Source organism: Perca fluviatilis, chromosome 13, assembly GCF_010015445.1.
Source record: "Perca fluviatilis chromosome 13, GENO_Pfluv_1.0, whole genome shotgun sequence".
Lineage (NCBI taxonomy): Eukaryota > Metazoa > Chordata > Actinopteri > Perciformes > Percidae > Perca > Perca fluviatilis.
Window position 1 is genome coordinate 1,169,727 of NC_053124.1, and position 12,476 is coordinate 1,182,202.

Sequence of the window (12,476 nt, forward strand, 5' to 3'; positions counted from 1 at the left end):
ATCGTCTCTACTTTTCCATCATGAGATAGAATATTCAGCTGTTACTAGGGTTGGGTACCGAGACCCGGTGCTAATACGGCACCGACCGGTGCCTTAAAGACCGTTATCTACCGGACCGAATAGCAACGCAGATTTCGGTGCCACTTAAATGCCTGCGCTTCTCTCTGATGCTCCTAAACGGACGTTAGAGGCAACCGAAACATCGCTGCACGGGACGGTAGTTAACACTACACTTTGCAGCAGCTAACGTTAGCCTACCTTGCAGCTGGATTTAACATGGTTAAAATGCTGACAGCTGAACGGTGTAAAGTTTGTCTGTATTTCACTATGTAGGATTCCAACAGGGGGACGTACAACAGTCTGCAGCTGCCGTTGTCTGAAAAACAACACAGACGTTGGGTTCACTTCAAACTCGCCTCACCAGCCTCATGCTGTGTTATTGTAAAATACCCTTTTCCCATTCAGTGGTTGTTTTTGTCGTTTAACAGGAATTTATTGGTGAAATAAGGAAGAGGCTCGATATTTATAAAACTTTATATAATTTATTTTTATATAACTATTTGACTGAAATGGTTATCAGAAATAATCTCATAAATAATTTGTTATTTAAAAAAAGACTAAAATGTTTTGACTAAAACTTGACTAAGATATATTAAGTTCTCTTTTGACTAAAACTAGACTAAAATGACGAGACTTTTAGTCGACTAAAACTTTACTAACAAAAAAGATGTTGTGAATGACTAAATATGACTAAAACTAATAAGGACATTTGGCACAAGACTAAATAAAAAATAGGTGACAAATTTAACACTAGATAAGAGGACATGTAAGTCAACAACAATTATCAACCGTGTTATTTTGGTGGTGGTTAAGTCTAGATTGATCATGCTAGGAGCTAGCTAGTTGTTAGTTAAAGGTCTAACAGATGGTTAACATTACAGAGTTGAATCAAAAACTATTTTTGAAACGTTTGTCTTCATTCAAATGAATCAGGAACCACACTGAAACACACAGGAACAAGAAGTATCCCACTATGTCTGTTGTTTCGGTACTGCTACTCCTTAGGCTACAGAAATTATAGGCTCCTGTTATCTAAAAGTTTGTCAGTGCCATGACTCAATATGTAAATGATTTCGACAATGTGGATGAGGTCGTTATAGTTCGATGACCACCTGTATTGAGCCAGAGTACAAAAAGAGAGAGAGAGAGAGAGAGAGAGAGAGAGGCAGCGGGTGGAGGAGGGTGAAGCAGCGGGCGGAGGAGGGTGAAGCAGCGGCTGAAGGGCTGAGAGGCTCGGGATATTGGTAGTGGGTGCTGTGCCCCTATAGCTATGCCCAAAGAATATGTTGTCAGGAGTGGGACCTGTTGCTGCCAGATATCTGTGGTCTGGATGTGTCCAGTGATATACCTCGGACACAACGCTGTGTCACCACGTCACAGGATTTCCCCCCTCTAATCAACAAGGCTGTGAGACATGAGCAAATAACAACAATCTTATAGATAACGCGAAACCATGGATGTATTACGGCCTATTGACCGCAAGAAACACTGCACGCCTTCTCTCTCTCTTCCCTCGTCTGCTCTTCATCTGTATACTTCATCCATAGATAGGCTCCTCTGGCTCAAAGAAATACGGGCGGCCATCCAATTATAACGACCTCATCCACATTGTCGAAATCATTTAAATAGTCTATTGAGCTATGGCACCTGACAATCTTTTAGATTAATGAAGGATTCAATGTGCCACATGTATTTTTAAAGGGGTGATAGAATGCAAAACCGATTTTACCCTGTCATAGTTGAATAACGACAGTTCGGTGGGTAAATAGGACATACATAGAAGCTCAAAATCCCATTGACACCCTTTTACTATGAAAATTTCATATTTTGAAACTGCTGCTCAAAATGGGCGAATCCCAACAAAGCTGGAAGTTGACGTCAACCTCCCAAAAACCGGAACCTTTGTCAGCCCATAGGTGTATTAAGAGAACGGTCACGCCCCAACATTTACATAGGCTACACAACTGACCTGAGATCAGTTAGTCTTCTGAATCTAGGTCGTGCAGATCTCAGAAAATATATACATTGTTCATATGCTATTTTACCATTAAATTCACTTCTGAGACTTTTTTATGCAAGAAATCAACTACTTAGAGGTCAAATATGGGCCGTTTTACGAAAATTGATGTCTAATTGCAAATTTTGTTCGACTGTGTGTCGGACTTCAGAGGCTGGTGCTGCCTGTGTTGCTGCTTCGCCGCCTGGCCTGCCTTCCTCCACAGACCCCGGCTTGCTGTGAGCCCGATTGAGCTCCGGCACGGCTGCTGCAGCCCACAGCACCTCATACCCGCGCAAAGTCACCGTTTGGGCTGGTGGACTACTACCAAACGCCGCTGCTCTGACAGAGCTCCAGGACCTGCAACTCCCCTCTTCCTGCTAGCTAGCTAATTGCCCGGTGTATGTGAGTGAAAGCGCGGTCAGCGAGCTTGTTACGCCAGCATTCTCTTACCACAGATTCTAGTTAATCTTATAATGTGTGTAATTATAATGTGTTGAGTTATTTAAACAAACGATTGGGAAAATAAACGCCGCTTGTCCATGAGTCTCATTGATAGAGCCTGCAGCTGGATGGAGCTCTATCAATGAGAGCTAGCTAACCTCCTAATAGAATTCCTCTGGAATTCACAAATATTCATTAACTTGAAATCGGACACCGTTGTTAGCTTTATAAAACATTTAGTTAGATGTTGTATAAGTGGCGTGACGAAATTCAAACTGTAAATATACTCGAATTACGACCAAAAATGAAGCTAACTAGCCACAATCTGTACACATAGGATTGCAGGGACAGTCGCAGCTAACGAAACCCTTACAGCTCACAAATATTCATTAACTTGAAATCGGACACCGTTGTTAGCTTTATAAAACATATAGTTAGATGTTGTGTAAGTGGTGTGACGAAATTCAAACTGTAAATATACTCAAATTACGACCAAAAATGAAGCTAACTAGCCGCAATCTGTACACATAGGATTGCAGGGACAGTCGCCACGCGAAACCCGTACAGCTCACAAACATTCATTAACTTGAAATCGGACACCGTTGTTAGCTTTATAAAACATATAGTTAGATGTTGTATAAGTGGCGTGACGAAATTCAAACTGTAAATATACTCGAATTACGACCAAAAATGAAGCTAACTAGCCGCAATCTGTACACATAGGATTGCAGGGACAGTCGCAGCTAACAAAACCCTTACAGCTCACAAATATTCATTAACTTGAAATCGGATACCGTTGTTAGCTTTATAAAACATATAGTTATATGTTGTATAGCTAAGTGGCGTGACATATGTGTAACATGTGGTAAGAGATTGCTGGTGTAACAAAGCTGCTGACCGCGCTCTCACACGGGCCATTTAGCTAGCAGGAAGAGAGGAGATGCAGGCCCAGGAGCTTTGTCAGGGCGGCAGCGTGCGCGGTGACTTTGCGCGGGTATGAGGTGCTGTGGGCTGCAGCAGCCGTGCCGGAGCTCAATCGAGCTCACAGCAAGCCGGGGTCTGTGGAGGAAGGCAGGCCAGGCGGCGAGCCAGCAACACAGGCAGCTGAACTCCGACACAAAGTTTTACCAAATTTGCAATTAGCCATCCATTTTCGTAAACAGCCCATATTTGAGCTTTATATAGTTGATTTCTCGCATAAAAAAGTCTCAGAAGTGAATTTGGTAAGGAAACATTGCAGTGTCTGGAATATGAGATTCTGTCGCGTTTCTAATGTCTGTGTATTGGGGATTCGCTCAACCAATCAGCACACGACCTCTAATGCGTGTGTATGGCGAGTCGCTCAACCAATCAGCGCGCGTCTATATGTGTGTGTACGGGGCTAAGGCTCAACCAAGCAGCGCGCAGCTCATCTAAATATTCATGACCATACCATATATGGAAGAAAAGCTCTTGTTACAAATAGGGCCAAAACACAGGGATGCATAAGGGCCAATAAAACATCAACCGGGCCATTTTCAGCCCAACTAATGTTACATACCCCATTAGGAGACCATAAGGAACAGTGTGAAATACCCTATATAATCATTCTATCACCCCTTTAACATTTAAACATTATTTATAAAAGCATGCCAACAATTAGTAGGCTATTTTAATAGCTTAGTATTCTATGCAAAAATGGTATGTATAAAGGCTTTAGGCCACCCTACACATTATTGTAGGCCCAGTTTATTATGCAAGTTATGCGTAAAAAAATATACGTATTAGGGGGTCCCTGCTCTGTCTGTCTTTCAGTTGAGTGGTCCTTGGCTTAAATAAAACATTGAAGACCACTGTTCTAGTCGGTAAACTCTCCTGACTCCTGCTTCTCTGCGGCTCTGCTGCTGTACGGAGCAGACACTTTCAGTTTAACTTGACGGTGTGTGAATAACCCAGTCCAGTCACCTTAGTCACGGTAGACGGCCTTCATGTTCAAAATGACAGAGGGCATTCAGATTTTTCCGCCATTGTTAAAAACATCAGTCAATGATGGAAAATATTTGGTAAGCGCTACCACTGTGACTACATGGAAATGCAAAATATGAAAAAATGAACCGTACAGTTGTTTTAGGTCATCCACTACTAGTAAGAACATTTTATTTTCACCCTCAGGCCACAGCAACTCACCATGAACTCTTTTCCATTATTGAACCTCTTCTCCATTTCTTTTCCCAGCTCATTATCAGGCAGGTTAAGTTCCTCTCTGATTAAATAATCGTCATCCATCAGGCACAGGTATCCATCGCAGATTTAGAATCTAAATGGGCCACCAGGGAAAGAAAGACAGAGAAATGAAAGCATAACTAGCGCCAGTCAACCTAATACTAGGTGTAAGTTATGTAATTCAAAAAACATGTGTTTGAATTACACCGTGGCTTTTTGGCAGGGCCATTTTTTTTGGAATGGGAGGGTACTGTACACATGCACATGCATTTTTTTGGAATGGGAGGGTACTCTACACATGCATGCGCATACATGAATGTCCACCTACTGTACATGTAAAAAATAAAATCTCAAACATTTCAATTCATACAGAGAATATTTAGCCTGGGACAACAAAGGAACAGGAAAATGATTCACTGTTGCAATGTTTGTTCATGGACAAACTGAAACCTACACTGTAAATGTTTAACCACTTGACAACTAAACTGTTAATTTCTCCTTTGCTCTGATCACAAATACTGCTCTGCTTCAAGTGCATGGTGGGTGTTGCAGAAGTATAGGAAACATTTTCTTTGCAAGAATCTTTTGCCACATGAAAACAATACCATAGAGACCATACAGCACACATTCAGTTAAAAAAAAAACACCCTAGAAACTAAAACTAGTACCCCCACTAATACACCAAGCATTGTTTTGTGTTATTAGAGAGTATTGCTATCCCCAAAAAGGCCTCTAACCAGAGCAGAAGAGAATGCTTGTTGGCCAAACCAAAAACCTGTTCAACCAGTTCAGTATATTGTTTATCAACTACTAAAGAGACAGCTCTGGCACATGTAAAACACCAACCTGTTCTCAATTCAAACTCGTGAAATACAGTCTCTTGGGCAGTGTCTGTCAGCGCCAGATACGAAGCAAAAAGCCCCCTTCAGCGTGTGTGTAGAACCCACCGGGCAGAGCAGCAGCTACGCGGTGCTTGAAGATGACGTAATATTTAGGGAGACAAAAGTAGCAAGTAGTATTAAAGGCCAAAATTCCATGTAGGGAGGTTGGCTGGGGTGGTGAAGTTTAGAAACATTTTAACCCCCCACTCCCTCATTACGTCAGTGACACATACAAGTCCGGTGGGAGAGAACAGAGTTGGAATCACTTCAGTAGTTATGGAACTCCAGTAAGTAGGCTGGCAATTTCATTCACTTTAAACATCGGATGAAGTGATTCATTTCATGATGCGGAGTCATTATATTAGTCATGACAAAAACAATTGATGATAACCGATGTAACATATGGAGCTCAGCGTAAATTCTTGCAGGAAGACTTATAAACTTAATCACATTTCTCTCTGTCTCTAAAACTGAACAGCTGTTAGAGGCGCTCACTTGTATCTAACCAATCAGAAGCAGCTTTGATATTCACGAGCCAATCACAGCATGACATCCCCTTTTTAAACCTATCTCTCTCTGCTGCTCAGTTGTCACTTCAGGCTAGGAGCACAACCCTCCTCCACCCCTTGCTCCTCAGCTCTTCATCTTGCATGGCTCCTGGTTCCTCCTCCAACAAGACTACCATCGGCTCCTCGGTTCGGTATTCAGGTTCCTCACACCACCATGACTGTCTAGACTCCATTGGGGGATCAGCTTCTGGCTTTCTAACCCCCTAAATATATAACATTTCATAATGATGGAGTCTAATCTCCAAAGACTGTACATGTCATATCATGCATTCGTACAATAAATCTTTGCATATCTGCAACAAAGTCTCTCCTGATTGAATTATAATGTTGCCTAGCTTATTTGGTAGCTTGTTTAAAAGCTTGTTGGATATTTAGTTAGCTAGCTTGCTAATTCCATCCACTGTGCTTTTATGCTACACACTGGTTACAGAAAATGAGCCAAACAAAGTTGTCACTCATCTGGCGAATGTGCTGTGCATTTCTACACTGTGACGAGTGTGTGAATGAAACATTAAATTTTAGTGATTTAATAGCCACCTGGCCGGATAGTTAGCTTGCTTGCTAGGGGGCTCAGTCTCAGTTCAGCATCACCTGTAGCCTATTAGAAAAAAGAATATTTACAGTGAATAAAATAGGATTGCCAGCCTACTTACTGGAGTTTCACAAGTACAATTTTGGCTGTATTATTTGTGTCCCCTTCGATGTTTCTTGCCCCCCTCCCCCCCCCCCCCATGTCAGTTGCTCTTGGCAGGAAGTAGAAGCCAACTCAAGTCTAACTGTAATATCACCACCAGAGGTCATTAGAAGACAGCAAAAGATGTGCATTCTGCTCAGCTTGATGCAGGCAGGATTTTGGTCTGGTGATATTATAATGCCTTCACGCATGCAATGTTGTAAAACCTTACCAAACAACATTCAGGTAATTTTGTCTAATTTGTATCTCTATTCTGAGAGGACTGACAGCCTTTACACTGGTGGGACAATATTCTCAGTAATCCATTTTGGTCAGAACTGAATGTAAACCTAAACTTTCCAGTTCTTTCAGAGACAAAAGAGGAGCTCTGAGCTGGAAAGGGATTGGTCAGTGCAAATGAACCGCTGTCATTAGGAATGAAAACAGAAATGTGTCTGAAAACACTCAAAATAAACTAAGGACACACAGTCAAGCATTCTGTACTTCTTTTTTTTCAACAATGCTTTTGGCAACGGATGGACCCTGAAGGCACTGATTCTGTCCTAATGCAGTCACGTAGAGAGACAAACAGGTCTAATATTCTATTCCTCCATTTGTTAAATTGTTGTTCTCTGCTTGTTGAAGTAATGTAATTGCCTTTATCACCAGAGCCCCTGATTATGATCGGATGTTGGGAAGTAAAACAGAGACAGGCTACATGGTTTTGGTCCTCTCATTTAATCAGCACTTCACGTAATCATGTCTCTGTCTTCCAATTAAATTCCCTCTGCCAAGAAAAGGCTGCCCTAATCAATTAAGTCATGTTGTAAAACGCACTTCAAACGGGTGACTTTGCTGCGTCCTCAGAGACATCACGATCTGGCGAAAAATGTGATTAAGGATACTAGGTCAAACACTAAAGATCCTCTATGCAGCATTCTTTGTTTCTAAGTTCTGTTCCCCCGAGCCCAAAGATAAAAGATGTCTCCTTTAACTGATAATCTCCTTCTGATAAAATAAAGCACTGCCTCAATCAAGGAAAGTGGTGGTCTGCCTTAAAAAAAAAAAAAATATATATATATATATATATATATAAAAAGGCTCAGAAAAGGCTGCAAATGCTTTGGTGTGCGAGAGAGAAAAACCACACACATCTCTGACTAAATATCATATATGTTTTCTGTTTTTTAAATCAGCCATAGCCAATGACAAACAGTCTTTTTTACTGCCCCAGCTGGTGGTGAGAACCATCCGTTCCATGAACTAACACACTGTTTACCAGCAAGGTCTTTGATGATTTATAGCAAAAGAAACAGGAGGAACAAGAGAAGCAAAAGATGTGATGTTGTTTAGTCCAGATCTTAACTATAGAGTTTTTATTTCCCTTTCAAATTCTCAGATTTGTTCTTCGTGTGGCTGGAAAAAGGATCCTTCCCTGAAACAGATTTTCATTACGGACAACAGAGGGAATGCACAGCCAGCCTTGTTTGTGCATGATCAGATTCATTTTGATGCTAGATTTGTACAAAGAACTCTAGCTGTCTGAGGCTTCACAGTGGCCTAAGATGTATACCATACTGTGACTACATCCTTCAAGCTGATGACCTTTGTTGCATGCCTTTCACTCTCTTCCCTCACTTCCTGTCACTTCTATACTGTCCACCTTTGAAACAATGCACTAATGCCTCAATAGTATCTCAAATAAGTCTATCTTTTAGTGAAGCTTTAATTTGGTTTATTTTTTTTCAAGCATTCTATCATCTTCAAAGCATAATTCTGGTTAACTACAACCTGAGTTTTACTTGTGTCAGTGTCCATCATTGCAGAAAGTAAGAAGTAACACGTAACAAGTGCTGAGACCTTGAAACACTGTGAAATCCCTAACAAACAAGTCCAACAGGGCAAGAAATACCAACAATTAGAAGAGCAAACAGGCAGTGTTGTAGTCAAGACCACCTAAACCGAGACCAAGTCATCACCATGACCAGAGTGTATCGAGACCGAGACAAGACCAAGACTTTGAGTGGTTGAGACCAGGTCAAGACCAAGACCAAGACCAGACCACAAACACTGACAAACAGCTGAAACATACTGTATATATAGAGATAATATTAGATAGATAGATAGATAGATAGATATAGATAGATAGATAGATAGATAGATAGATAGATGGACTTTGTTAATCCCAAATTGGGAAATTACTTTTCTACAATCAGTAAGTTACAAGGATATACACACATACTCACTCACACACATACAGCAAATACAAGAAATATAATAGAAATAATAAATAAGATAAGATAGCTAAAATAAGATAGCAAAGAACCTCTACTGAAAATAAATAAATAAATATATATATACACTTAGAAGGATGAAAAAAATGTACATGTATATACAAGTGTAGAATAAAATTTACATACAAAATAAAATATGTGTAATATTGAATATGAAGTAACCAGTGTGCAAGTAGCATAATAGTGCAATATTGTAATGAGTGAGGTAATGTGATATAGTAGTAATCTCACACACAGCTTGTTTTACAGTTTAACAGTGGTGAAGAGATTTCGGAAGAGTTTTGTTGGAGAGGCATATTGATAATGTTAGCTAGCTAGCTTTGCTAGCGTCACTTAAACTTGAACTTACCTTTCTAAGTGGCGATACAAATATGGGGTGGTCCCAGCTGTATCTCAGTCAGTGTTACATTGCAGATTGTACACACTGCTGTTATTTCATTTATTTATTTTTTAATGTTGTTTTGAAAATAAACTCCCTATGGTTTAGGTAGCCAATTTTTATTACCGACGAGTTGGCTGATATCTCTCAGACAGCCAAAGCTTCTGCTTTGTCCCGCATTCAATTGCGTGTTAAGGGGGCAGGGGAGAGGGTGTTAATAGTACAACACATTTCAACTTAGAAATGAGTAAGTAAAGTACCTTAAAATTGTACTTAAATCCAGTACTTGAGTAAATGTATTTACATTCCAGGACTTCACACTCTGTCCTACATTGGTATTTGACGTAAATCATGAGGTGCACAATCATTCAATACAAATCGAATCCCTTATACACATTCCCAAATCTCAGCAATACGGTCTATGCGGAGAAAAAGCTGATACGCAAATCTCCTAAATGGAAATATTTAAAGAAAATAGATGCAGGACAAAAACAATCTGCAGTGTGTGGGAAAACAAATTGATATTTACTTTGAGGTTGCCCATTGCTATATAGTCACATTTGCAATTTTGCACTCAACCCATTCAGTGTCTTTTTTCTCATGCAACAGTTATTTTGTATGTATATATTTGTTTTTCTGTATTTATTGTTTTTTTCATATTCATGTTTAATATGTTTGTTTGTTTATGTATGCACCTTTACAAAGGCAAATTCCACATAAGTGCAATGATTATCAATAGGGTTGAGTGGACTTATATCTATATCTCTATAGTCGACTCTACCCAAGTAAAGTTCTGAAAGTTTTCACCAAAAATAAGTCTCAGATCTGTGGCTGTCTTTCACTTGAAGACTTGATTTACACCCTTCAATAAGCCAAATGGAAGCTTGAGTTTCCGTCCCCGCTACTCGACAGTGAAACCGGCAGTCATTCTAATTGTGATGAGGAAGCAATTGATGTGCAGCAGCTGCATCCTGTGACCAACGCTCCGCTCAGCCATTTGTCTCTGTCAGCTCCCCCTCAGCCCGCCCACCCTCCACATCCTCCTGAAAAGCACTGGCAGCCTCGACTGTGACTGCAGACTTTTGTCGCCACACATGGCGTGAAGCATGCCCTCGGCCCTTCTGGTCAAGCCCAGTTTGACTCCTATCCCTCGCGTGGAGTGACACTTCAAATGGCAGCTGGTTGGGCAGCAGCCACGGCAAACCTGCTGCCACCGCGTCACAGCCACGCCTCAGGGCCTGCAGCAACATCTGCCCTCACAATCGGCGATGGAGCAGAGCCAGCCAAACATATTCATGCCACCGCACGCCAGCGTCACTCAGCTGGGCAATCATCCTCTTCCTCTCTCTCTTGTCTTTATATCTTGCTCCTCCTTTTTACAGCCCAATGGGAAGCTATTAGGAAACGGCTACCCTGTAATTTTCTCTCCCAGCAATGAATGGGCACCAAAAGGTGTGCTTGGAAAATTAGCAACTTGACCTCCTGATTATACTCCATCAATGAGAGACGATCTGGTACTGAAAAGAGAAAGGAGAGCAGGTGTTTGATTGAGAAGTAAGAAATGTTGTCTTTCTTCCCTTTCTGGTAGTGGTTGGAAGGCGACACATCACTCTTGTGAATGGTTCTCATTCTGTGACACTGACACAACTCAGTGGCTCAGTTCTAACTCTGTGCCTCACTGATGCTCTATAGTGCCCTTGAAATGCAGTCAGACTCATATTTCCTGTCCCATTCCAAAGCATTAGTCAAAGCACTCAATAGCGTCTGCATTTTTATTCCACCTTTTATTACATACATTCTGACACTAGCAAGGCCAAACTGCCCTCAGATGAGAGCTGTCTCTGTACTCAGTGTCTGGCCAGTGTTAGATTTTCACAATCATTAAGGGGAAGACTATTATGAATTTAAGTATTTAGAACAGTCCGCTAACCTCATGAGTGCTGCATGAAACCAGTTTATACCAGCCCAGTTACCCTTGGAATCACATTCATATTGAATGATTCCGCACCTCATGATTTACGTCCAGTGACAATTTAGGAAGTTGTGTGAACAACACAATCCGACAGTTTATTTTCCCCTAACCATTCCTGAACCATAAGCGTAACATAATACAGGAACCATTCACACTCATTCATACACTAGTGGCCGAGGCTGCTGTACAAGGTGCCACCTCCTCATCAGATAAACATTCACACACATTAACACTCCAATTCACAGTTCAGTGTCTTGCCCAAGGACACTTTTGACATAGGACTGCAGGGCCAGGGATCGAACCACCAACCTTCCAATTGGTTGGCAACCGCTCTACCACCTGAGCCCCTGCAAAACTAAACTAAATAATACCTCTCCCGAACAGACATTTGCTAACATGAACATGATGTCCATCTGAATGAATGGAGTGAATCGAAATGGCACGCCTCATTACGCATGTTGAATTTAAGAAAAGAGTGTAAGAAAAGTGTCCTATGTGAAAGTGTCTGCTTCACCTATACAAGTACTATACATTCTTGCTAACCATTTTATAAAATATAATATTTCAATAATATATAGTATGTTTTCAACTTTGCAGGCAGCAGTGGTTCTTCCATTTATTTCACTAATCCATCTGGATATCAACTTCAAAAATGTGTGATTGTACAGTATTGTCAGTGACATTTCATATTTTGTATGAAAATGCAGTGCAGCCTTTTTTAATCAATTAGCATTGCATCTGGTTTAGAAAACCATCAGCACTGAATAAATATGTGACTCAGAATGAATTAGTTTAAATATACAAAATGACTAATATGGTCCCTCACCCAATTGCCAGACCGAACATTGCTATCGACCGACCGTAAAATCCCTGGATTACATTCAGGGATAATGTTCTTAAAATGTGTTTTTCAGTTCAATTTAAACTTTTATTAAATTCATGTTTCTACAATATCTGTGCATGTCCAATAAAATATGGTTAGGGTTCAAGAAAGGTTGTGGTTGTG